General features: G+C 37.6%; 1 long non-coding RNA gene across 1 annotated transcript; it reads left to right on the top strand.

Annotated features, from left to right (window-relative positions):
- Positions 1–4,796: 4,796 nt before the first annotated feature.
- Positions 4,797–12,624, top strand: LOC106146662. Its single transcript, XR_001231204.1, has 2 exons — positions 4,797–5,183; positions 12,101–12,624. It is a non-coding gene; the product is annotated as an uncharacterized LOC106146662 (long non-coding RNA).
- The last annotated feature ends 450 nt before the right edge of the window (positions 12,625–13,074 follow it).

Below are 13,074 nucleotides of genomic sequence, written 5' to 3'. Positions count from 1 at the left end.
TAGTCACTGCATGGCTAATTTAGCCTTTCAATCCATGCCAGCTCAATAAAAACCCAACAAGCAATTCTGTGATGAGTAAACTCATTTGCTTGAAGTCTTCAATGTGATTGATGAAAATGGGAACAGTATCTGGGCCAATCATCATATTTAGTTCAAGCCAGAGGTTGCCATACCTTCTAAATGTCTAAACATATAACAACAATGTAAGAAATTACATTACGTTAGTGCTAGAGCATAGGTCCTCCAAGAAAATTCTCCTATAAAGATGAAACAAACTCCTTGAATTTGAGCAACGGGTGCTAAGATTTATTAGGGGGAAGGAACTGCTTTTAAAAAGGTGAACTCAAGGTTTAATTAAGCCAATGGAACATTATTGATTTGCTGCTCTATTTTTAAGGTTGGAACACCCTTTTAGAACTTTGACATTTTCATCACCAGGGAATTCAAAAGTCAGTCCAACAGAGCTGTTGATTTGCAACATATAGTTCTTAGACGTAGTATCTGTACTAGGGCAGAAATATAATACAGTGGCTAAAAGTATAGGTTTGGAGTCAGAGACACCTTGGTTAAGAGTCTAGGCTCCATTACTTCCTAGTTCTTTGACACTGAGAAAAGTATTTTGTTTTTGAGACAGGAACTCAGTATGTACTGCACTCTGGCCTTGAATTTACTATGTAGCCCAGGCTGGCCTGGAATTTGCAGTGATCCTCCTGCCTCAGGCTCCCAAGTGCTGAGGTTACAGGTGTGTGCCACCATGCCTGGCTGAGCAAACTATTTAACTTCTCAAAGATTCAATTTCCTCCTTCTGCTGTTTCTAAAGGGAGCAAAACTCACTTAAGCTTTGATGTATCTGTACAGATAGCTCCTGCTGCCTTGAATACTGTTCACTTCCTTTAACTGTAACTCCTATATCCACAGTGCATCTTCCTGGAAACCCCGATCTCCCAGCAAGAGTTAGATAATGCTCTTTTGTGTCTCTTCCCCAAGTGTCCTAAAAATACCTTCAGTCATAAGTAACTATGTGTTAATTGGTGGTTTATAAAATTTTGATTCTTCCTTAGTTAAGGAACAGTCAAAGTAGGGCCCACAGGCCCAGTAAAACTTACGACTTTTATTTTCACAGCTCTCAACATAAGAATAATTGTTACATTTTTAGAGTTAGTTGGAAGGGAAGAACATGCAACAGAGATCATGTGTGTCCTGCAAAGCCTAAAATATTTACTACCTGGGGAGTAGTCTTTGGGATGGGGAGCTTATTCTTGCTGTAGACTATAAGCAATTGAAGAGCAAGGACTCTTTTTCATTTCACCATATGTCCTATGCCCAGCACACTGCCTTGTACATAATGTACACCCTGGTGCTTATTGAATGAAAGAATGAATTAGTGAGTGCAGCTGATATTTTTGAAAGTCATCCAATGTCTCAATAAAATATACATCCGTAGGGCAGATTTTCTTTAATCCTAGATGGAAACATGGAAAGATTACATAACTTTTCTGCTTATATCTTTAAGAATAAACAGGTCATTCTAAGTGACAAATTAAACTTAATTCAGTAATTGGTATATATACAATCTACGATATTAGTCAAATTCTTCAGTCTTTACTCAAAGAAGGGGTCTCCTTACTTTCCCAATACTAAAATACTAAGACTGGCTAACTGCCTTTACAGAGGGAGGAGGGATAGGTTTTCTTTTTTCTGTCTCTTTTAGTAGCTCCTATCTGTACTCTCACAAGGATAGAAGCAGGAACATAGAAAAGAGGGAAGGGAATTAGTCACTTCTTCCTTTGTGAAATGACTTCCCTCTGTTTGGCTCTCTGGCTTCCTCAGAATAAAGTGCAGCTTTAGTGCTCTGCCTCTTTACTGAGGAGAGTAAATGGTAAGGTCTAGGGAAATAGCCCCTCACCAGGCATGAAGCAAAGGAAGTAGTATCCACCAAACCTATCACTTCTATGAAAGATGGAGTAGCATCTTAGCTTGACAAAATCTCTCTGCAAAGAAATATTTTCACAAATTTCTATTCCCACTCCCATCCACCAGCAGATGATTTTTTGTTTCTTGAAACTGAGGTAAGATGAAAGAAATAAAAATAAATAGGAAGGAGAAAAGAAACTAATTTGTTTTTGTCTCCCCTAGTACCTAAAAAAACTGTAGATCAGATCCCTGCTCAACTGTGTATGTAGACATGTTCACCATTTAAGAGGTGCCTGTAGTATGAAGTTTATTAGCCCCAAATTTACCTAGTATATTCCATCTTCTTCAAGAATGAGGACACCAAAATAAGAACAACTAAAGGGACTTTTTTCAATATTTACAGAAATATCTAGTAACTATATTTTACAAAGCCCAGTTCCAGACTCCCTCTCTGGAGCAATGCCAGAAAGCCTCTAGCCATTATCCTAAAACTGTAATCACCTTGACTGCAGAAAAAGCAGACCTGCACAGACCACCCCATGATGAGATCACCCTCCCAAGCAAACTAAATTGTCCCTCAAGCCATAAGGATTCCTCCAGAACCGGAACTGTGAAACCAGAACAGAGTTGATGATCAGACCTTGGCACATCTCGGCCAATCCATAAAAGCTGGCCTGTGTTTTTGTGAGAAGGCCGGTCTCAATCCTGCAATCAGAGGGTGCCTCCTTCAGTTACTTAAACTGGAGTCCTTTCCCTGTTCTCCCTTACTTTCTGATTCTGCTTAATAAACTTGCATATGCCTCACAATGCCATGTCCTGAAACTCTTTCCATGATGTGAGTCAAGAAACTACTCACTGGGCCAAGTTGAGGTCCCCATCACCTCTTTGGCACCTTCCTTATACACTGTCTCATAATGAATCTGTTCTGGAGCATTTCTTTTATAAATTCTGTATATGATGACTTGGTTTTGGACTTTTCAACCTATTATAAAGCATCTATTATGTCTTCTTGGAATTTTAATACCATGTTGTATCTTTTTTTTTTTGGTGCTAGGAATCGAACTCAGGACCTTGTGCTTGCTAGGCAGCCCCATAATTTTTTTATATTTACATAAGAAAAGGTAAACTACCCCTGCTGAAACCTCCAGTTAGATTCAAGCAACCTCATCCACTTTTGACACCTAAAAATTTGAGACATTAGCATTTATTGAGAATTTAGAGATATATTCTCATATAATCTCCCTTTTATAATTTCCTTCGTTTTAAAAATAAGAAATCTGAGTCTTAGAAAAATTAATTCACTTTCTTAAGGTAATCAAGGAAATACAGATCAAAGCTGAGACCAAAACCCAGGTCTCCATGATTTAAAAGCTCCTTGTCTTTCTGCTGTACCATGATCTCTGAGCTTTTCCAGCACACTATGCAAAATGACAGAGACCAGAGATTATATATCCTTAGAAAAGTCTGAGTAGCCCAAAAAGGTCTCATGTCAAAACCAAAAATTCTCTGAAGTCTCATGTTTGATCATAAAAATACATGCAAAATTTGCATTTTATTCTACAATGTGTCTATTATCATATACAAAGTTTAAAATGATCACTTAAATAACATATGTTGTTCCTGTCCAAACATCCAAGTAAAATAAATTCCCTACGAAAATGTGCTAGGCTTATCCCATACTTTCATGAATCTTGGGCATATTACTCCAGTTTGAGGAATTCCAGCATACTCCACTAGTTTGAGAAACTAGGTACTAGACCATGCTGGTGAGGCACTAAGGATTTCAGGAGAACCCTCAATGCTGGGATGAGGGAAAGCAAAGGCCAAAAGATATTAGAAGTTGGTAAGGAGAATGCGGGAATAAAAGGAAAATCATGCAGTAATTTCTTAAAGATTGACAAGACGTCATTACTAATACAATTGTTACCATTATAAAAATTGCTGATGGTCAGATGTTGTTTGATGAACAATGAGCAAATGATGGCATGATGCTAAAGAAATGTGGGAACACTCTGCTCTTCCTAACCTGGGGACCACAGAGAACAGAAATTAAATATTTCTGAGGAAGGAAAGGATTTATAGTTTTCATTAGATTCTGAAAAGTATCCAAGACTCACAAAGTTTAAGAAATACTGTTACAAAGAAAAGACCTTGGGATCACTCTGCTTTGTTTTCAAGTGCTGGTATCAGGCTTACTAAACTGCACAACAGATTTTCTCTCTGAGCCGCAGTTTCCGCATTGTAAAATGAGGAATCTAACTCACAGAGTTATTGTGAGAATTAAATGAAGTTCTTTACATCAAATGCTTTATGCAAAGTAGGCACACCCAAACTGGTAATCTCCTTCCCCTTGCTATGTAAAAGATAGTAAGGGCATTTAAACTACAGGTAGATGAATCATTTCTAATGAAGCATCTCTGCATAAGTAGGCTTTCTTTAAAGATTTCACACCCTCAACCAGAAACTCAGGCTGATGTTATTTCCACAAAAATTCCATGCTAAATGTATTGATTTAATGCCTAAAATAGTTTCCCAGTCCTAGAAACATACACATATATACATGCTCTTTGTAAAAATAAACACCATCACATCTTGGCATGTTTGGTTACAATTCTAAACTTATATTACTGTGATATCTCAAATAAAAAAAATCCCTGGAATTGAGCAAGAAATCTGCTTCTTTCAAATGACATATGAAGCACCTTTTATGAACAGAGGGAGGCTTAGCTAATACTATGGATTCAGGAAGAAGCCTGGAAAGGGTTAAAGAGGAAGGCTTCTACAAACTTTGCTTCCGTTCTCTTATCTCCTCCCTCTCTCTGGGGCTCCACACCGCAAGGCAGAGCAGAGCTGATTTGTTACCTTTCCTGCATACACTAAACCGTTGCCTGCTGGAGGAACTGGGGACTTAACTAATTCAGCCTGCTTTCATTCAAGTGTGCCAGACGGCAGGCGCATACACATCCAGAGACTCCCCTTTTCTCTTTGGCGCTTATAAGAAAAAGGCATCTGCAACTGCACTCCAACTCATAGATGGCACCTGGCATTCTAAATAACTAATAGAAGGTTCTGCTCTGCTTTTCTGGAAAGGGCTGACTCTTCACGAAGATGAAAGAGAAGGCATACTTTGCATGAGCATAGTTCTGCTTCTCTGGCAAAACAAAGCTTTCAATCTATTTTCCAGATACTCCAGAGATGTTCCTGAACAAGTTGTCTGTCCGTGAAAGCTTTAAAGGTAATACTTAAACGGCCAACCAGAGCCAGGAAAGGTAAGAGAAATTTGGAAATATGATGATGCTATTTATGGTAGAGTGAGCGGCATTATTTTATTTATTGGCAGGTGTGACAAATAGGCATCATCTGCGGCAGATAAAGCAACTCCCACATGTGAAAGCTTATTACTTAATGGCTTGCTACTGAAATTGTATTTTCATAGGCTGCTATGGAGCTCAATATTCTTAACAGCTCAACTCCGCATAGTTTTCTTTCCCTCACTAGGAAGATACAGACAGATAGTGTTAACTTTTGGAAGCTGTTGCAATGGATAGATGTTACTTTCTTTTCTTTTCCACTGATCATTTTCTTTAGCTACTTGAGGGGATTTCATCTGTGGAAATATATAGGCAAGTGCCATGCAGAAAAATATAAAATAACCAGTGGTTTTCCGAACTTTGTCAGTAAGAAAGTAAATATAATTACTAGGAGCACCCTGACTATCAGGATAGGGATAAGGATACATTTACTTATATATTCCCAGTGCTGAGCTCAGTGTCTGGGCCTCGGCTGGCACTCAGTAAAGGTTTGCTGCATAAATGTCAGTCTAGCTTGTGGCCTATGCAGACCTTTGCTGCTTTCATTAGAAACAAGTTTCAGCCAAGGAATCCCTCTTGGGGTTGACAGATAAAGACTAAAGTTTATATTCCCTTCTCATTTCGAGGAGCAACATTCATGATCCGGGGGCATATGCTATTTTGCTTCTGTGAGGTTATGCTCATGTCAAACATTACTGAAGAGCTGGGCATTTCGATGCTCAACACTAAAAACACAAGAAGACTTTTATTGCCGGTTTTATTTACTAAGATAATAACAAAACATACAAACAGAAAGCCAAAGGTGCCTTCACATCACTTGTAGGTATTTTGACTTTCAGCAGAGGTCAAGAAAACTGGATAGTCAGGTGTACATTTGCCACTTATTAAACTAGTCTTTCCTCTTTCCCTTGCCTTCATACTTCTCCTTTTCTCCTTTCTGTCCCAATATTTTCCTACTTCTCTTCCTGTTAATCACTCATTTTCTCCTACCTTTTAGCCCTTCCCACATGTCATTCTCTTTCTCTTTACTCACCTCTCACATTTCTTTCCCTTCCTCCTCTTCCATTCACCCTTCCTCCCTTCCCTTCCTTAATTTTCCTAATTCTTTACACTTTTCCCACTCCGTGATGTTTTCTTTATCCCCCAACAACTTTCAACTAGTTTTGAAAAACTAGAAATTGACTTTTATTTATTTACAGAAAGGACTGTAGGATATTAAAATAAGTCTGTAAAGGTCTTTCCACAATAATCGGATCCCTCAGAAAAACTAGATTTTCTGCTCCTTTTCAAATTGTATGGTTGTTTTTCCTTCCATCTCATGTAAAACTTTTAATGGAGTAATCACATCATCTGTGCAATTCATTAATTAGTCACCAAAGAAAGCCGTGGCAATCCTGTTTGGAAAGTTTCATTAGAAGAAACCATAACTACAGGAACAGAGTAACAAAAATAATTCCCCAGGACCTAAATGCTTATTTATTCATTTCAAATTCTATAATGGATTTAAGGAATTAAATCAATACATCTACCCAAATTACCCAGGGTGTTTGGTGACCTACAGACAATAGAGAATTTTAGAAATTATATGATTAGTTTTCCAAACCCTCAAAACATTTAAAGAAGTTGACAGCTGAAGCAGATATCACTGTTGTCTAAGTTTCTCCAAGCTTCATAGAATAATGAATAAGTATCAGGCCCAAGAGGTCAATTGAGTAGAAGGTAGGAAATGTACTATCACTTATTATTGATAGTCATCTATAGATGCAATTGTACTCTCTAAACTTTGAGTTTTAACTTTAAAGCATTCCTTTTATGTAGTTTTTCTTTAAAAATTTTTAACTGAAATAGTAATACAAAAGTAAAGTTTTTTTCAACAGAGTGGTTACTCCTTAATTCTAGATTATAATCTAGGATTTAGTCTCCTTTACACAATAAGAGAGTGTGGCATCAAACAGGGGAATGAAAATTACAGGAAAATTCAGGCTCTTCTCCAGGTTCTACTGTCAGCCCTCCATATCTTAGGATTCTGCATCTGTAGATTCAACCAGTCACAGATTCAGCCAACAATGTACAGACCAAGAACATGTGAGAAAAACTATGCCTCTACTGAAAATGTACAGACTTTTGTTTCTTGTCATTATTCCCTGAATAATAACTGTGTACATAGCATTTATATCTTGCTAGATGTTATAAATAATGTACAGATGGTTTAAAGTGTACTAGAAGATGTGTATAAATTATATGCAAATGTTATGTTGTTTTATAGAAGGGTTTTGAGGAGCCTTAGATTTTGGTATATGTGGGTGTTTTCAAACCAATGGCTCACAGATACCAAGGGGCAACTATACAAGCAATCACAACAGAGATAAGAGAAGACTGCTTTTCTTCAAGTGGCCAGTGCTAAATGCATTTCTTCAGTCATATCCACCCATCTATTCAATTATTATTGAGAAACTATTGCAAGCACAGCTGTATAAAGAAAAGAATATTGAAAGAGATCCTCAAGAAATTTGTAAGTTAGGATTTAGGGAAAACACATCAAATAGATATCTATAATATAGTCAAGTGTAATTCTTCTAGGAAAGATATAAAACTGTGGGAATTAAATTGGGGTGGGAAATCAAATTCAGCTTCATGAACCTTGAAGAATGCTAGCATCTCCCTAGGCAGAGACATGTAAAGATGGAAGGGACTTTTCCAGTAAAACATGAGAGCAGGGAAGTAGATTAAGAATGAGCATTATAGTTTCACTGGAAAGGAAGGTAATGGAAGGAAGTAAGATCATTCAAGACTGCCTGGATATTGACAGTCTTGAATGTTAAACTAACAAGAATGCAGTAAATACCAAAGGCAATAAGGAACCTCAAACGCAACATATAGGATTCCAAAACTTTATTCCTTTCTCATGCTACTAGAACAGTCATAAATAAATTATACAGTAATAGAATGTAGTTTTAAAAAGTAAGTCAAAAATTACACACAGCCTATCACTTCTAAAAAATAAAGCTGAATAAAAGCTCATATATTGTTTAGGCATGGATAGTGTGTGTGTCTGTGTGTGAGTGTGTGTGTGTGCGCGCACATGCCTGCGTATGTGTGTAAATCAATGCAAGGCAATGATTAACAAAATTCAGGGCACTGGTTATTTCTTTAGATAAATAAAGAAATAGATAAATGGACAACATAAGTAGATATCATGTAAATTATTATTCTCACTGAAAATTAGTAGGAATAGTGTTTGTCTATGGCTGTTCATTATATTATTAAGTAAACAAATTAAAGAGCGCCTGCATTTACCAATGACAACTGTGCCATAAGCCAATAAGTATAACTTATCCAATTGTGAATTTGACTTCCAAGGAGAAATGAAAAGATACTATAATAGTGTAGAGGTTCCTCTCATTTGGTTTACCTTAGCAGGAAGTGTATAGGTTTGCTTCCACTTGTGGAAGGCAGGTGAAAAAGTAACTTCTGAGATACAGGGGTGAAAAATCCATTAAGCTCTTACCTCTGTGCTAATACCATTCTTAATGAAAGTAGCTGCAGAGAGAAGAGGTAGTGGAAGGAAGGTTGCTCAGACTGACTATATATGTAACACATTTGATACCTGGGGGTAAGATGAGATCAAACGATGCCTCTGTGTGAGCTGTCTGGGACTGTCAGAGTTCCGAAGTTGATTGAAATGCTAGGTTCTGTTTTGGAGAGTAGTGTTTCAGCCTTAACTGCATATCATAATCATCTATAGAGCTTTAAACAGTAAAAATATTCATGTCTCACACATATCTAATAAATCACAACCTCTGGAGGAGGAACCCAGATACTGTATATACTATTTTCAAAAAGCCTAATATATGTGCTTAAAAACCATAAGTGGATACCTCCTTACAAACAGATTTCAAGGTCCTATCTCCAGAGATAGGACCTAGGAAGCAAGAGAAAAGGCCTGAGAACCTGCATTTTAATACGCACCAACCAGGTGCATTACTCTGATGAAAAGGGTGCCCTTTTTAGCAACACATATACTAAAACTGATGAAAGGTGTTCCCAAGGCCCGCACTGATAAACACTGCCTCCAAGGTCCCAAAACCCTAAGGCCTCAGGGTAGTTATTCTGTGTATTTGCTTCCTGGAGCTGCCATAGCAATGTTGCATAAATTGTGTGGCATAAAACAACAGAAATTTATTTTCTCAGGTCTGGAGGCTAAGACCCTGAAGTCAAGGCATCAGCTGGGTCACACATCCCTGAAGTCTGGAGGGTAGAATCTTCCCCATTTCCAGCCTCTGGCATTTGCTGGAAATCTTTGGCATTCCTTGGCTTATGGATACATCACTCCAATCTGTTTCTGTCTTCTCATTGGGTAACTCTGTCATTGGATTAGAGGGACCCCAGTCAGTAGAGTGGAGTTAACCTAGTGACCTCATTTTAACTTGATTACATCTGCAAAGAACTTACTTCCAAATAAGATGAAAGTCACAGGTACTGGGTGGGGGAGGACATCAAGATATCTTTTTGGGCCATAAAATTCAACCAATAACACTAGTGTAAATACTTTTAAAAAGTAGGACTTCCAAACAATCAAAAAACAGATTAGCCAAATTCTTCAGATGGACTTTCTGGAGAGAAAAATCAATAAATGCTCAATGCTCTGTGTATAAAGAACTGAATAAAAAAGCATATTCCTGGACCTTGATCTCTCCCTGCCAAAAAAAAAACAAAAATCAAAATGGAGGTACCCTGAAGCATAGCATCCTACACCATTTGTCCAGAAAGCATAGAAAGAGAAACCCTGCCTTTGGTCTTGTTTGTTCCAAACAAATTGGCTTTCTAGGGTTGATAGGAGCAACAGGAATTGTGACTGAATTATATGTTGAATGTTTAATTTTTTAAAAAAATTACAGTAAGAGACACATTGTTGCTAATTCCTCCTCAGAGTCCTCCCCCTCACTTCAAACATACTTATTACATCATTCTTGCCATTTGCTAAGTAGTTTTGGAAGTCCTTTTTCATGAGTACCTTTAGTTGTGCTGTCCTGGCTAATTCAATGTTCTGAATCTATTCAAAATGTTTACCTTTTACGGTCATTTTGACATTGGAGAAGAGCCAGAAATTGCACAGTGCCAGATTTAGTCAAAAGGGCCCATGAGGACACACCAGATTGGTTGTTTTGAGGGTTTTTTGGGGGGAATATATGCAATTTTTACTTGTCAATTGCACCTCAGTAAAGCTGAAAAACATTAAAATGTTTTGAGAACCTAGGCTTCCTGAGTCCTAGGCCCCTTCCCGCGGTGGCTGCAGGGGGCAGAGTCCCAGACTTTTTAAGAGCTTGTATTTCCTTTGAATGGCACTCAGAAACAGCATTCACTATACTTTTTAATTGTACTTTTTAAAGACACTTACAAAAGAAGACTTCCGGAATTTCTTCAGAAAGTCGTAAAAACAAAGGGATAAGTGTATTTAAAGTAAAGGCAAGTATTTGGGGGAGGTAGATATTAGGGGCAATGTGTCTTTTACTGTAATAATTTTTTTAAAAATTTAAATGTCACCATGCATTTTAATCACACCTCATAACTAATTAGACTAAAGACATGCAGATTACAGAAAATATAGTAATGTAGAGTGGGGAATATAAAATTTAAACTGAAGTGCTCCAGGCTAGTTGCAAAATTAAAGATGATAGGAAGAGTAATGAGATTGTTGGAGCTGTTTCTATTAACTCTCCTTGAGTGTGTTAACAAGAGACAGAACTAAGCTACATTGTCAGCAATCTGCTACAATTGCACACAGAAATGTGACAGGTGATGGTGCTTTACATTGTTCATTTTATTTGAAATTAATGTTTGGAATGGCAAGGTAAATCATTTTGAGAAACTTCAACAGTAAATGGTTGACCATTTTTCACACTGGATTTTTTTTTTGCCAATAAAGACAAGGGTCTATCTTGTCTAATAATGAAGGATGCTGTTTTGCTCAGCAAAAACATAGACTCTCAATTCCTTCTGGCCTACAAATACTGAAAATAATACATGTTCTTACCTTGCAGACCTAAATGAGAGAGAACAAAAGCAAAATTGGGAGAAACCTGCATTTTTAAATATTCCATGACACATTAAAGTCCAATTTGGCACTGGAACCCAGGGATTGATAAACTCTTAAATTTAGGTCTACTTTGTTTCAGTGATAGGCTTTCCTGGTTAAGCCAGATCAGTGTTCTCAGTCCTGGTTGCAATTTAGAGGCACTTGGGAAGTTTTTAAAAAATAACAACATTTGGGGTCCATCCCAGTTCAATAAAATCTGAATTTTTAAAGTGGTGCCCAGGTCCCTACTTTGAAAATTATGATTCAAAAGTCTAGTTTATAACCCAGTTTTTGCATATTAAGATTACCCCAGGTGAATCTTATGGTCCATTAGTACAGAAAACACTGTCCTAACTTAGCCTAGTTTTTAATTGCTGTTTAGTGATCAGGATTTTTCTTTAACCTTTTAATAGCTATTTCCTGTGTAAGGAGAAAAGATACTCAGCCAAGCATGGTGGGTACACCTCTACAGTCTCAGTCACTCGGGAGGCTGAGGCAGGAGGATCCAGTTCCAGGCCAGCCTGGGCAACATAGCAAGACCTTGTTCTCAAAATAAAAGCAAAAATGACTGAGAATATAGCTCAGAAGTAGGGCACTTGCCTAGCATGCACAAGGCCTTTGTTCAATCCCCAGGACAACATATGCACAAAAAAGAGATTCAAAATTATGGAAAATTACATTATTTTAAAACTAACTTGCTTGTAGCAAACCATGTTCATTTCTATTTCAAAATATATTTTCATCCATTTCTCTTAGAGACCTGAATATTTTATCTTCGATTTTTTTTTTTAATTTCCAGGAAAATAAGTCTGTTGAAGAATCTTAGAAGCCAAATCTTCTGAACCTAGGCCTACTGCTATGAGCATCTCTAAGACCTCCTCCATCTGAGAATTACCGGGTCCAACAGCATTTCCCCTCCAACCTACAGTGAGGGACATCAAGAAGGCTGTAGAAAATTCATGTCCTCTAGACTTACAGCCCTTAAGCTATGCAGTTGGGCAAGAACTTTCGTCTCCATCCTTAGGGACGATTCAGAAAGACAGACAAGTAGGGGTGAAAACTCAGACATAATGACCCAGAAATATGTAAATGCCTTTAGAAGGTCTCCTCACCGAAACACCCAATTACATTCATGTAATTAGTCCACACATACAGACAGGCCGTAGATAAGAGGGATCCCTTTTTCCCCTCTACCAAAATAGAGTAAAAGTCTGATATGATACTCTAAGAGACTCTTGTCCCCATTCCAGTATTATAAAGCAGTTTCACCACACTTAATCAGTATAAGAGTAGCAGAGTGAGAAATAAAGCTTTACTTCTAGATCTATTTTTTAAAGATCTGTTTTTAATTGATTAAGAAATTCTGATAACGTCTATTTGGGAGGGAGGTGCCTACTGTGCTAGAGGACAGAGAGCATGTAGAAATTACCAATTTAGAACATTATTATTTTCTTTTCTGTGCACTATAATTTCACTTCCAGAGTGACTGGTTTGTATCGGATTGTTAGAACACAAGTATATTCAGAGACAGTATAAGTGACCTGGAATGCCACAAAGGCAATAGAAATCAAAGAGTTGTCAACTTAAGTACCGAGTGATGACGGAGCTGCAATTTAAGTACCATGGAAATCTCACTGGGAGGGCTCATTTTCCCACTCTGGCCACAGAGGTTGACACCACTTCGGACAAGTATTCCAACCTGTACATGTACGTGGGTTTATTCCTGAGCCTTCTGGCCATTCTCCTCATCCTGCTCTTCACAATGCTCCTTCG

This window comes from Chinchilla lanigera, unplaced genomic scaffold (genome assembly GCF_000276665.1).
Source record: "Chinchilla lanigera isolate Chin_1 unplaced genomic scaffold, ChiLan1.0 scaffold00089, whole genome shotgun sequence".
Taxonomy (NCBI): domain Eukaryota; kingdom Metazoa; phylum Chordata; class Mammalia; order Rodentia; family Chinchillidae; genus Chinchilla; species Chinchilla lanigera.
This window is presented reverse-complemented; position numbering and strand designations above follow the sequence as displayed.